The sequence below is a fragment of the Caretta caretta genome, chromosome 1 (genome assembly GCF_965140235.1).
Source record: "Caretta caretta isolate rCarCar2 chromosome 1, rCarCar1.hap1, whole genome shotgun sequence".
Classification (NCBI taxonomy): Eukaryota; Metazoa; Chordata; order Testudines; family Cheloniidae; genus Caretta; species Caretta caretta.
Genome location: NC_134206.1, coordinates 132,826,197 through 132,838,851, shown reverse-complemented (window position 1 = coordinate 132,838,851; position 12,655 = coordinate 132,826,197). Strand labels below are relative to the sequence as shown.

General features: G+C 39.9%; 1 protein-coding gene across 6 annotated transcripts in view; it reads right to left on the bottom strand.

Moving 5' to 3' along the window:
- Positions 1 to 12,371, bottom strand: part of TBL1X (transducin beta like 1 X-linked) — a 255,936-nt gene extending 243,565 nt beyond the window's left edge. For 3 of the 6 annotated variants that reach the window (XM_048860419.2, XM_075131195.1, XM_048860428.2), the window contains exon 1: positions 10,738 to 11,120. The gene's annotated coding sequence lies outside the window, so the exon portion shown is untranslated. Of the gene's footprint in view, positions 1 to 10,737; positions 11,121 to 12,093; positions 12,112 to 12,340 lie in introns of those variants that run through there. The other 3 variants (XM_048860439.2, XM_048860448.2, XM_048860411.2) reach the window with 3 other exon arrangements.
- Between the last annotated feature and the right edge of the window lie 284 nt (positions 12,372 to 12,655).

The following is a 12,655-nucleotide window of genomic DNA, read 5'->3' as shown; positions in this document are numbered from 1 at the left end:
AGTGGCAGGAAAAAAAAAAAAGACTGCGAAGCAGAGAAGAAGCCTGCTAAACTTCGACCTCCATTGGGTCATGATAGAGAGCCAGTAGCTGTTTCGCACCAGTGTCCTAGCAGAGGGAAGGAAGGCGGTCTCTTAGCCAAGGAAAGCATTAAGATGTCATCTTGATGGAGTTCAACAAAATAAAGCAACAGGAGCTATTAAAAACCCCATAAAGGAGATAGAAATGGTTTTATTTATTTTTGCCATCTTTCTAAAATAGTTTACAACTTGGCAGGGGAGGATGTAGAGTGTGTTTGCATATAAAATGTTACATTTTTAATAAACTGGCAGTAACAATTAACATTTTTTGTTTCCAATCTTAAAAACCCTTTACAAACATTAACTAATCCTCCTAGCACTTCTGTGAGGCAGATTAAGTCATTTAAAGTCCACTATAAATTATCAAATTGTGAAAGTGAGTGCCCTAACTACTGTCTTGCAAAGATTATTTGGAACACTTTATTTTTTTTTTTAAATTATTATCTCATCAGAAATTCAACACACACAAAAATGCAGCTGTGTTGTGGTGCCTGGTAAAAACAAAAAGAGAAGTTTTAAAAAAACACCTTAATCTAAAAGAAAAAGAAAAAGTCAAAGACAAGCCACCAGCTTAAAAACTTGGAAGCATATAAAGTGAACTAGTTGTGAAAATCACAAAGAATTTGGTGTGATTGAATAGGCCCATGTTTCGAGCAGTTTAATCAACAAACGGCTTTCTTATTCGTCTATGGGCCAGGGATAGCTCAGTGGTTTGAGCATTGGCCTGCTAAACCCAGGGTTGTGAGTTCAATCCTTAAGGGGGCCATTTAGGGATATGGGGCAAAAATTGGGGATTGGTCCTGCTTTGAGCAGGGGATTGGACTAGAATCATAGAATCATAGAATATCAGGGTTGGAAGGGACCCCTGAAGGTCATCTAGTCCAACCCCCTGCTCGAAGCAGGACCAATTCCCAGTTAAATCATCCCAGCCAGGGCTTTGTCAAGCCTGACCTTAAAAACCTCTAAGGAAGGAGATTCTACCACCTCCCTAGGTAACGCATTCCAGTGTTTCACCACCCTCTTAGTGAAAAAGTTTTTCCTAATATCCAATCTAAACCTCCCCCACTGCAACTTGAGACCATTACTCCTCGTTCTGTCATCTGCTACCTTTGAGAACAGTCTAGAGCCATCCTCTTTGGAACCCCCTTTCAGGTAGTTGAAAGCAGCTATCAAATCCCCCCTCATTCTTCTCTTCTGCAGGCTAAACAATCCCAGCTCCCTCAGCCTCTCCTCATAACTCATGTGTTCCAGACCCCTAATCATTTTTGTTGCCCTTCGCTGGACTCGCTCCAATTTATCCACATCCTTCTTGAAGTGTGGGGCCCAAAACTGGACACAGTACTCCAGATGAGGCCTCACCAATGTCGAATAGAGGGGAACGATCACGTCCCTCGATCTGCTCGCTATGCCCCTACTTATACATCCCAAAATGCTATTGGCCTTCTTGGCAACAAGGGCACACTGCTGACTCATATCCAGCTTCTCGTCCACTGTCACCCCTAGGTCCTTTTCCGCAGAACTGTTGCCTAGCTATTCGGTCCCTAGTCTGTAGCGGTGCATTGGATTCTTCCGTCCTAAGTGCAGGACCCTGCACTTATCCTTATTGAACCTCATCAGATTTCTTTTGGCCCAATCCTCCAATTTGTCAAGGTCCTTCTGTATCCTATCCCTCCCCTCCAGCGTATCTACCACTCCTCCCAGTTTAGTATCATCCGCAAATTTGCTGAGAGTGCAATCCACACCATCCTCCAGATCATTTATGAAGATATTGAACAAAACCGGCCCCAGGACCGACCCTTGGGGCACTCCACTTGATACCGGCTGCCAACTAGACATGGACCCATTGATCACTACCCGTTGAGCCCAACAATCTAGCCAGCTTTCTACCCACCTTATAGTGCATTCATCCAGCCCATACTTCCTTAACTTGCTGACAAGAATACTGTGGGAGACCGTGTCAAAAGCTTTGCTAAAGTCAAGAAACAATACATCCACTGCTTTCCCTTCATCCACAGAACCAGTAATCTCATCATAAAAGGCGATTAGATTAGTCAGGCATGACCTTCCCTTGGTGAATCCATGCTGGATGACCTCCTGAGGTCCCTTCCAACCCTGATATTCTATGATCTATTTCATGTGTGCACATGGGCAGGGGCAGAAGGGGTTAAGCGATGTTTGTTATTGTCAAAGGTACCAGACAGATATCCTTGGAAAGTAATCTTTACAACGTGGGTACAGCATAGGCACCGTCTGAGCTAGGCTTCTCTACCCTACCCTTGGTCAGTGATTTTCATCTGTAGTTATGAAAGAGAACCAACCAGGTGAGAGGATAATTCAGCTTCTGTACCTATTCAGATCTTGGCCTCTACTGAGACTGCCAGCAAGAGTGTTAATCATGATGGGGGGCTCTGTCCACTAGAACTGGATTGAAACCAACTGTGTACATGCTCTGTCCACTAGAATTGGATTGAAACCAACTGGTGTATGCCTGTAAACCAACTTATAACTGCTGAAATTTGTTTTTAATCAAATCTTTAATTCATACTGGCTTCCACTGAGTCTATATTTTTACTTCATGTTACAAAAAGAAAGAAATAAACCTGTGTGTGTACATTTCACTGTACACTATAAAGGTTAGTACTTTTGGCAGGACTGTTTGAATCATTCTGCTGTAGGTGACTGGAATGTGTTGAAATCTGTATAAACTCAGTGCACTTTTTCAAGCATAAACCTTATGTAATAAAAATTGCACATGTGCTAATCATGATAATATGATAGTGTCCTTTCATCAGTGCTATCATACCTCATGATTATTCATTTTTGAAGTATTAAGTTGTAAATGGTTGGCTTTTACTATTAAACTACACAGACTACTCTCCAGAGTGCCTCTTCTCTGGTCTAGGATTAATGAATAGCTGATAATGCTGTGTTGCAAAATACAGCAGAAGCCAAAGTTAAGTGTCCAGTGTAGTATGCTGAGTTCCAAAAAGGAGCATAAGAAAATGTGTTATTCTGCAGTATGACAAAGAGAATCTCCCACTAAACGCAAACCCTCTTCCTGTTTGTTTTCTTAAAGAAAACTTTAAATGGTATTTTCTAAATGTCATTTAACTGCTTGAAATGACTTTGCAGCTTCATTGAATTAATGTATCTGCCAGTGTGGGAAGTTGTGCTTCACTAAAAAGACAGAACTCAAAGTTCAATGTTACCATATTTTCCAACAGAAGAAATTTCTGTGTGTAAAATCACATGTTACAAAACATATTTGAAGCCTTGTAGGATGTGAAGACAAGGTACATTACAACTAAAAGCAGGAGACAGAGAATGAAATGTAGGTCAGAAAATGAAATCTAATTTCGATTAATACTACTCTGGCTATTAGTAAAGAATGCTGCTTAAAAACAAACAAACAAGCAAACAAACAAACCACATCATTCTACCCTCTGATGGAAGATGAAAAAGATAACCACACATTAACATAGTAAAACTCATAACCTGATGAGACTTAATGATTTTGACAAGTACACATCTACTTACTGTACACTATTAGTACTACTAATCTATTCATAAGCAGGCCATTGGTCTTATCAATTAACAAATCTAGTGCACCTTGTACTTTTTGATAATAAATTACTGTAGTTAGCTTCAACACCCAAGTGAATATATATTTATGCAATGCACCTTCAAAAGGCATTCAGAATAACTATTCCTCTTCCATTATAGGATACTTTACTAGATAGACACACTTTAAATTATGTGAATGCCATACTTCTTTGAAATAAGATGGCGTTATATCCTAAAAACTGCACACTACTTAGCCATTATTAAGACATTCTAAATACTTACATCCCAGTCTCAATTTCAATAGGACAAACCAGACATATTGATTGTTTAACCATATTACTTAACCTGCTCTACTTGCAATACTGACATTGTGATGCACCCTTCTATTGAGACCTGTGCGAAGTCAACAGAAAATAAAGATCATCTGAGTCTATCATGCTCCTAAAACCAAATCTCTTACCCAGCCTGTGTTATTTTGGCAACATAATTAATCTAAACAAGGGAACGGGGGGGAGGAGGGGGGGGAAAGTAAGGTACCCACAGCCATATATTCCTCTATCTTCAGCAAATAGAGGCATCACCAAATACTAATGCAATGCAATATTTATTAAGGCCATGACATTGCTGAAACCAAGGTCAAAGCAGATACATGAGTGAAAAGTAATATGAAGGACAAAATGATCTCTGGGCTGTCTTACATATATGTAGGCATGGCATAATTAGATTTTGTGTGTATAATTTTTAGGGCTGTCGATTAATCACAGTTAACTCATGCGATTAACTAAAATAAATTAACTGCGATTAAAAAAATTAATCGTGATTAATTGCACTGTTAAACAATAGAATACCAATTGAAATTGTTTTTTAATATTTTGGATTTTTTTTCTACATTTTCAAATATATTGATTTCTATTACAACACAGAATACAAAGTGTACAGTGCTCACTTTCTATTATTATTTTTATTACAAATATTTGCACTGTAAAAATGATAAAAGAAATAGTATTTTTCAATTCACCTCATACAAGTACTGTAGTGCAATCTCTTTTCATGAAAGTGTAACTTACAAATGTAGATTTTTTTTTGTTACATAACTGCACTCAAGCAGTGGCCATCACATCCTTCAGCCCACACTGCTTCCCACAGCCCCCATTGTCCTGGAACGGCAAAACACGGCCAGTGGGAGCTGCGATGGGCCAAACCTGCTGACGCTGCAAGTAAACAAACCATCATGGCCCACCAGCGGATTTCCCTGACGGGCTGCGTGCCAAAGGTTGCCAATCCCTGCTTTAAAGCCTACAAGTCCACTCAGTCCTACTTCTTGTTCAGCCAATTGCTAACACAAACAAGTTGTTTACATTTATGGGAGATATTGTAAATCAGAAGCAGTGAGCAGTGTCACCTGAAAGTGAGAATAGGCATTCACATGGCACTTTTGTAGCTGGCGTTGCAAGGTATTTATGTGCCAGGTATGCTAAACGTTCATATGCCCCTTCATGCTTTGGCCACCATTCCAGAGGACAGGCTTCCATGCCGATGATGCTCATTAAAAAAATAAATACATCAATTAAATTTGTGACTGAACTCCTTGGGGAAGAATTGTATGTCTCCTATTCTGTTTTACTTGCATTCTGCCATATATTTCATGTTATAGCTGTCTCGGATGATGACCCAGCACATGTTCATTTTAAGAACACTTTCACAGCAGATTTGACAAAACGCAAAGAAAGTACCAATGTAAGATTTCTAAAGATAGCTACAGCACTCGACCCACAGTTTAAGAATCTAAAGTGCCTTCCAAAATCTGAGCGGGATGAGGTGTGGAGAATGCTTTCAGAATTAGCACATAAATATCTTGCGATACCAGCTACAATAGTGTCATGCGAATGCATGTTCTCACTTTCAGGTGACACTGTAAACAAGACATGGGCAGCATTATCTCCTGCAAATTGTAACCAAACTTGTTTGTCTGAGCGACTGGCTGAAATAGGACTCAGTGGACTTGCCGGTTCTAAAGTTTTACATGGTTTTATTTTGAATGCAGTTATTTTTTGTACATAATTCTACATTTGTAAGTTCAACTTTCATTATAAGGAGATTGCACTACACCAGAGGTGGGCAAACTATGGCCTGCGGGACCGCCCTGCCCAGCCCCTGAGCTCCCGGCCTGGGAAGCTCCTCTCCGGCCCCTCCTCCACTGTCCCACTTCCCTCGCAGCCACGCCGCTGCACGGGCAGAGCAGCTTGCGCCCGCCCACCTCCCAGGCTTTCCAGTGAGCCTGTCCTGCCAATCTGAGTGGCATGGTAAGGGGGCGGGGGAAAGGGGGGTTGGATCAGCGGCAGGAGGTCCCAGGGGGCAGTCAGGGGACAGGGGGTGGTTGGATGGGATGGAGGTTCGGGAGGGGGGTGAGGGCGGTCAGGAGACAGGGAGCAGTAGGGGTTGGATAGGGGGTGGGGACCCAGGGGGGTGGTTAGGGACTGGGGGGATCCAGGGAGGGGGCGGTCAGGGGACAAGGAGCAGGGGGGTTGGATGGTTCTGAGGGGGGCCATCAGGGGGCAGGGGCCAGGCTGTTTGCGGAGGCAAAGCCTTCCCTACCCAGCCCTGCATACCATTTTGCAGCCCCGATGTGGCCCTCTGGCCAAAAAGTTTCCCCACCCCTGCTCTACACTATGTGTATTAGGTACATTGGAATACTATTTCTATTGTTCCTTTTTTACAGTGCAAATATTTGTAATCAAAATAGCTACAAAGTGAGCACTGTACACTTTGTATTCTGTAAATTAATATATTTGAAAATGTAGAAAGCATCCAAAAATATTTCAATAAATGGTATTCTACTATTATTTAACAGTGCGAATAATCGCACGATTAATTTTTTAAATCACTTTATAGTCCTAATCATTTTGTATATGGATAGTATCAATGTTTATTTTAAATATTTTTAGATGTTTATCAATTTAAATTTTCACGGTTATCATAAATCACAGGGGAGTCAGACAATAATTATTTAATGACAGTAGTCATTGAGATTCAAAAAGATGAAGTTTCATAGCCATTAAACATGAATTGGCAACATTACGATGTCAAAATATACAAAGTTAAGTATAAACTCTAATAAGTTCTCAGGAAAAGTAAAAACAACTTATCCGTAAATTTCTACCATCATCTGTGGAAATATTTTTTCATCTCTGTGTGTGTACAGTGAAATCTATATTTACCAACAAAAATCTAATCCTTCCAAGCCAACATATAAGTTTAGACCTGAAACTATAAGAGCCAAGACAAACAGCTTGAAAAATCAGGTTTCACACAGCTGTGTAACTACCATGTTTTAATAGGTACAACTTTGAAATCTCTGTTAAGGTACGTTCTGTTTGATATGAGAGAAGGTGAAGGGAAATATTATCCTTTCCTATGAAAACAGATATCCTTCTTTACTTCCACATAGGTACAGTGCAAGTGGGACTCCTAGCATTCTTAACACTGAATATAAATTACATACATCAATTTTAAATGAAATCCCACAATATTAACTTTCAGATTGCCACAAATACCCTACAATGCTGACTCATCTACCAAAGGGGAGAAGAATGCCCCAAAGCCACATTTTCACCTTCAGATATTTCTCTCAGATTTACTCAAGTTAAAATTATGTATATTCAGAAGAGGCTGTTCTTCCTAGGCAGGGCTGTAGCTCCAGTGTTTTTGTTTAATTTCAACCAACTTGTCCAAGTAGGCCATGTGGTAAAAACCTATAAATGGTACCCAAGGGCTCTGTGTTCCTGCTGCAAAGAGGTCAGCTATTTCCTTCTAACTAAAAATAGTCAAGAGGTGGGGGGAAGGAGGGGAGCTTAATTTAGCACCTGAAAAGCAGTTTACAAAATAATTTTCATCATGAGGCAAGATGGAAGTAATGAAAAAAAAAAAAAAAAAACTGAGCCTGCTCATGAGAGTTACAAATTCTTTGTGATTTTACAAGGTTGGCTGGAGTATAACCAGCCAGTATTAAAACAGTACTACAAATTAAAATAATAAAAAATAATGAAAACTCAAGGCAGGCAAAATGCACAGCAGAGATGCAGGGAAATCTACTCCTTCCCCAGACTGAATGGACTTACTTATCATAAAACCACCATAGAGTGCCACAGTTTAACATCACACCCACAAAGAGATGTAGAGATAATGGGTTACAACGGATAGAGCACTGCACAGAGAGTCAGGAGCTCCGGCTGGGTTCTCTTCCGACTCTGCCGCTGACCTCTGACCGCTGACTTACTTGGGTAAGTGACTTCACCCCTCTCTGTTTTCCCCATCCACCCTTTATCTGTCTTGTCTATTTTGATTATAAACTCTTCAAGGTGGAAACTAACTCTTAGTATGTGTTCAGTTGGGGCCAAACAAACATACATGCAAAATCATCTAGAGTGTAAATTCTATCACCCGATTTGAAAACAGTAGGAAATAACAGAAAATGTTAAAAGTGCGCGGACCCAAGGACCAAGCAGTACCATACAGAATTGCTGGGTCAATTTTCCCCGTCTGGTGCCTCGCTCCCCAGAAGGCCAGAGCTCAGAATACTGCTGAGTGTTCCTGCATACCTCAATACTGACCAAACTGGACCATTAAGAAACAATATTATTTAACTCCAAAGGATGTCTCATTCAGTCCTTTTCAACTTCAAGGATGTGGGCCTTTGAGAATTGCTGCAATCTAAGGAGCCACGGCTCTTCCAAAGAGGCAGGTCATATTATGACCCTTTGAAGGACTGGTCTGGTTCTGGCCCTGTAACTACAGAGATGGGGAAAAACTCCTTTATAAATAAGTGAGAGAATGGAAAACAGGAAAAACTGGCAGAGAGGACATCTCAGGGCTCTGAAAGAGAGAAAAGTTCTTCTCCGTCATCCTCAAAACTAAAAGTATAAAAAACCTAGCCTTATAAAAGGCTTCAGAGGGATTTATGATCCATGCAATGGAAGAGCAAGAAGGTGAAGTCCCAATATCATTATGATAAATGTAGGATATATAAGTAACTTTCTTGGGGGAGGGGGAAATGGATACAGAAGACAACTTACTGTCAGAGATTTCTTCTCCTAAGGGCACTTGGACTATTGTTCAGCTGCCAATGTTTATATGCATGTATAATTATTATCCTCTTTAGTACTAAAAAAGACTTTTTAATCTTAAAAATGGCCCATTTGTTCTTTAGCCCTCTGAAACACTTACATTGAGATACAGTAGCTCTGCCAGTTTTACTATTACTGCATGTAGCCCAAGAAAGGTTTAATACATTTTTAATATGTGAGAGTCTATTTCTCAGTCCACCCCACCCCCACTGCCAGATCTACATGGGAAGGGTTCCCTATTTGAATATGACTGTATTTGTGATGTTGCAATTATTAACTGTCATTTACCAAAAAAAAAAAAAAAAAAAAAAATTAAGAAATCTGAAATGGTGCTCTTGCTCCAATCCTGTTTGATATCACAGAAAAAGGAATTATTTAATTTGAAAACTGAGAGATGTCTCCAGGTTTGGTAACACTTTGTCCATATAGTTCTAGGCCAACCAAGAGGCCTAAATCCACCATGTGCTATAATGTGGTAAGCAAGGTTTACTGCAGTTAATCTTGTATATGCTGTGTGAGCAGTCTCAGTTAAAGGTTCACTAATAAATGGGTCAAGGAAGAAAGGTGTGACATTACAAGCCTTCTTGTGTAATATGCTAACTCATTTTCTTTTCATTTCATGTGGCCCTACAAAATAGATTGCTTCTCCCCCTGCCTCCTACTTTAAACGTGAATTGTATGTAAGGGGGGGAAAAACATACCAATAATACAAAATCCTCAGGCAGGAAGGTGAAAGATCTTTTAAGACAACATGAAGAGGCCAGACTTTGCAAGAAAATTGTATCTACTATAAGTCCAACTTTTAGGGTGTGGTTGTGTGTGCAATATGCCTATTTGAGATTTGAAGAACATGTAATTAAATAGGCCAAGGGTCATTAGCATGACATACTGCAATGCTGCTTGACCTCACACCCGTTTAAAACAAAATAAACTGCTGAGATTAAAACAGCAACACAAAATAGGGAACAGAATCATGAAAGGATTATAGTTGGGAGGAACATGCCCACTATCCTGTGCTGCTAAGTATCTATGCTGGGCACACTAACTTAGTCGAACTGTCCTGTTGTCCTAATGTGTTAATGATAAATGATCAAGCACGTATTATTTTTGCCTCAATATATATGCAACAGGTCTGCAATTTTATTTTCTTGCAAACACTGCAGTAGTACTCTGCTTGTAAGAACAGTCACACTGAATATTTTCCCCATAACACCAGCTCTTGTCCATCACTTTGTTAAAGGACTGCTTTTCAGTTAATAACAGTAGTACAAATCATAGACAAAAATTAATTTGTTTACCTACTTGGAGCTAAACTTCGATTTACCAGAGAGTGATCAACTCCTGTGCCTGCTGATTCAAACACTAGATGAATGGGATTCCCCTCCCCCACCCTGGGTTGTGCAAACTCCACAGTCCCTACAGTGTGAATACCTTTTATTTTGTTAGTGAAATACTAAGGGGAAATGTGAGTATCTTAAGGCTAAGTTATCATTTCAAAAACTCCCCTCCAAACTCACTAACCCTTCCCCTCACAAATCAAAAAACAAACCTCCAAACAAACAAGTCTCCTTTCCCTCATTCAGAGGAACACTTCTAAAGCCACCACATTGTGTTACCACTCTCTGCCTTAACCAGGGTTTAGAAACTCCAGCAGAATTAACATTCATAATAAACCTTCCAACGATGCAAGACTTTTTCGCCTTTTCCAGTGACTTTAGGGTAAAACACACACAATCGTGACACACTTGAGAGAAACACACACAGCAAAATGTGGGAAATCCTAAAAGAAACAGTCATAAATCCAGCAGAATCAGATACAAAAGAAACAAATAAGAAGAAGAGGGGAACACGAGGAAATTGATTCCATGCACTGAAAAATATGGCAAAGGCAAGCCGTTTTAATCACTAAACTGCATGTCACAGACGCACACAAAAAGGTCCAAATGATGAATAATCAGTCCTCCAAACTCACCTCACTCAACGTGTATTAAAGGCACAGCTTTCACTTCTGGAAGCAGCAGAGAAAAGCCTCAACTTCTGCAAGAAACACACACAGAGACTTTTTCACTTGCAGTACATGGTGTAACTCTTCTTTTCCTAGGTCCCAGCAAGCGTTAAAGGAGACTGTAAATCCCACCACCACACACACACACACTCCTCCTCCTCCACACAGCAAAATCAAAAGGAAGTCCCAGAGAGTGGGAAGAGGAAAATGGAAAGTTTTTGGTGCGGAATGGCGGTCAGGAGGTGCTGCTGCTCACTACTTCATTAGCAGAGTTAATGTGTTTGGTGTGAGTGTGTGTCTAAGGCTTCCAGAGACAAGCAGCAGCAGCAGGAGGAGGACTGAGAGAAAGACACACAGAGATAGTCAGTGACCTGGAGGGGGGGGAACCAACCAGCCACATTGACCTGAACTAGGGGAAGATAGACACACACACACCCTCTCAATACTTCTCCCTTCCTCCAAAATCAGCCCACTCCCCACAGTCCCCCAGAAAACTTCAAACAACAAAAGCACGCCTACCCAAAAAATGCTTTGTTTTTTCTTCCAAGTACCTAAGGTAACTTGTTTAATCACTTAAGGCTTATTTTTGTCATTATTTTGAATCCCAGGGATTTTTTTTATCAACCCTACCCCATCTACTAGAAAAACGAAATATTAACCCTGTGGACTCAGCAATAAAAAATGTCAAAGATGCACGAACACTCCTCTGGCGCCCCCTCCCCCCGCACACACACACACACACAGTTGGTCTGTGATAGTGTGTACATAGATATGAGTATATACTATATTCCCATGAAGGTCTGGGGATACCTAGTTTACATTAATTGTATTAAATTCTGTATTAGTGTAACACTATTATTATTTTGCAAGTTTCAGACTGCTGGAAGTGTCTTCGGATTTCAAATCTGAAAATATTCACAAAAATCAGTTTTGAAAAAGTCAATGTAAAATAAATCTAATTTACATTTCCACAATCCTCCCAGGAAGTAGATCGGGTAATAATGTATAGTTATTGAACACCAAACCATTAATGTGTTAACCCAATTGGAAAAATACTCCAGAACCATCTTCTATTTTTCTACCTATTCCTTTTTTTTTTAAGTGTTTTCCTCTATAATATGCCAGACAGCAAGAGCCTAATTCTCAGTAATTTGAAACATAACAATCTGATCAAAAGACAATGGATGTTTTTCAAATTTGAAAATAGCTGGGAGTTCCACAATCAAAAGAGTACATAAGCAAAAATAAATTCTTATATATCTTATGTTAAAACATGAGTGATGTAAAACTAATGTTTCTATAGCACATTAAATATGGACTTACACAGTCTCCATAATTGTGAATCAGCAGAATGGATTTTATTATATATCAGTTGAAATTCAACACCCCCAAAAATGTTGTTGTTCTTTTGCCTTGAACATGCCCTTCTTATTTTTCTCTGGATTTGTACAGCATGATACTGAGATATTACATTCAATCGAGAAAAGAAGGGAGCAATACAAAAACCAATGCAAGTAAATGATGCAACATTGCCCTGGTTACATGTGCTTCCCTTCCCCCAACCTCTTACTGGTGAGAGTGCTGTGTTTTTTCCGCCTGTAGAGTCACACCGTGGTTGATTGATTCTCCTTTCGCCTTGCTCAGTCATTCAGCTTTGGAAAGTAAATAACAAGTTGACATCATTACAGCTCTCTGCATTACTGTGACACATTCCTCTACTACCACACACTGTCTATTAGCTGCGCAGGAAAACCCACTCTTTTCAAGCTGGGATTCCAGTGTTGGGTTGCTTGCTCTGGCACAGCATAGAACTTTGTAAATAGTCTACTGCTATGTTTGAAACATAACATGCTTAACCAGTGTCAATATTTTAAATTATAAAACG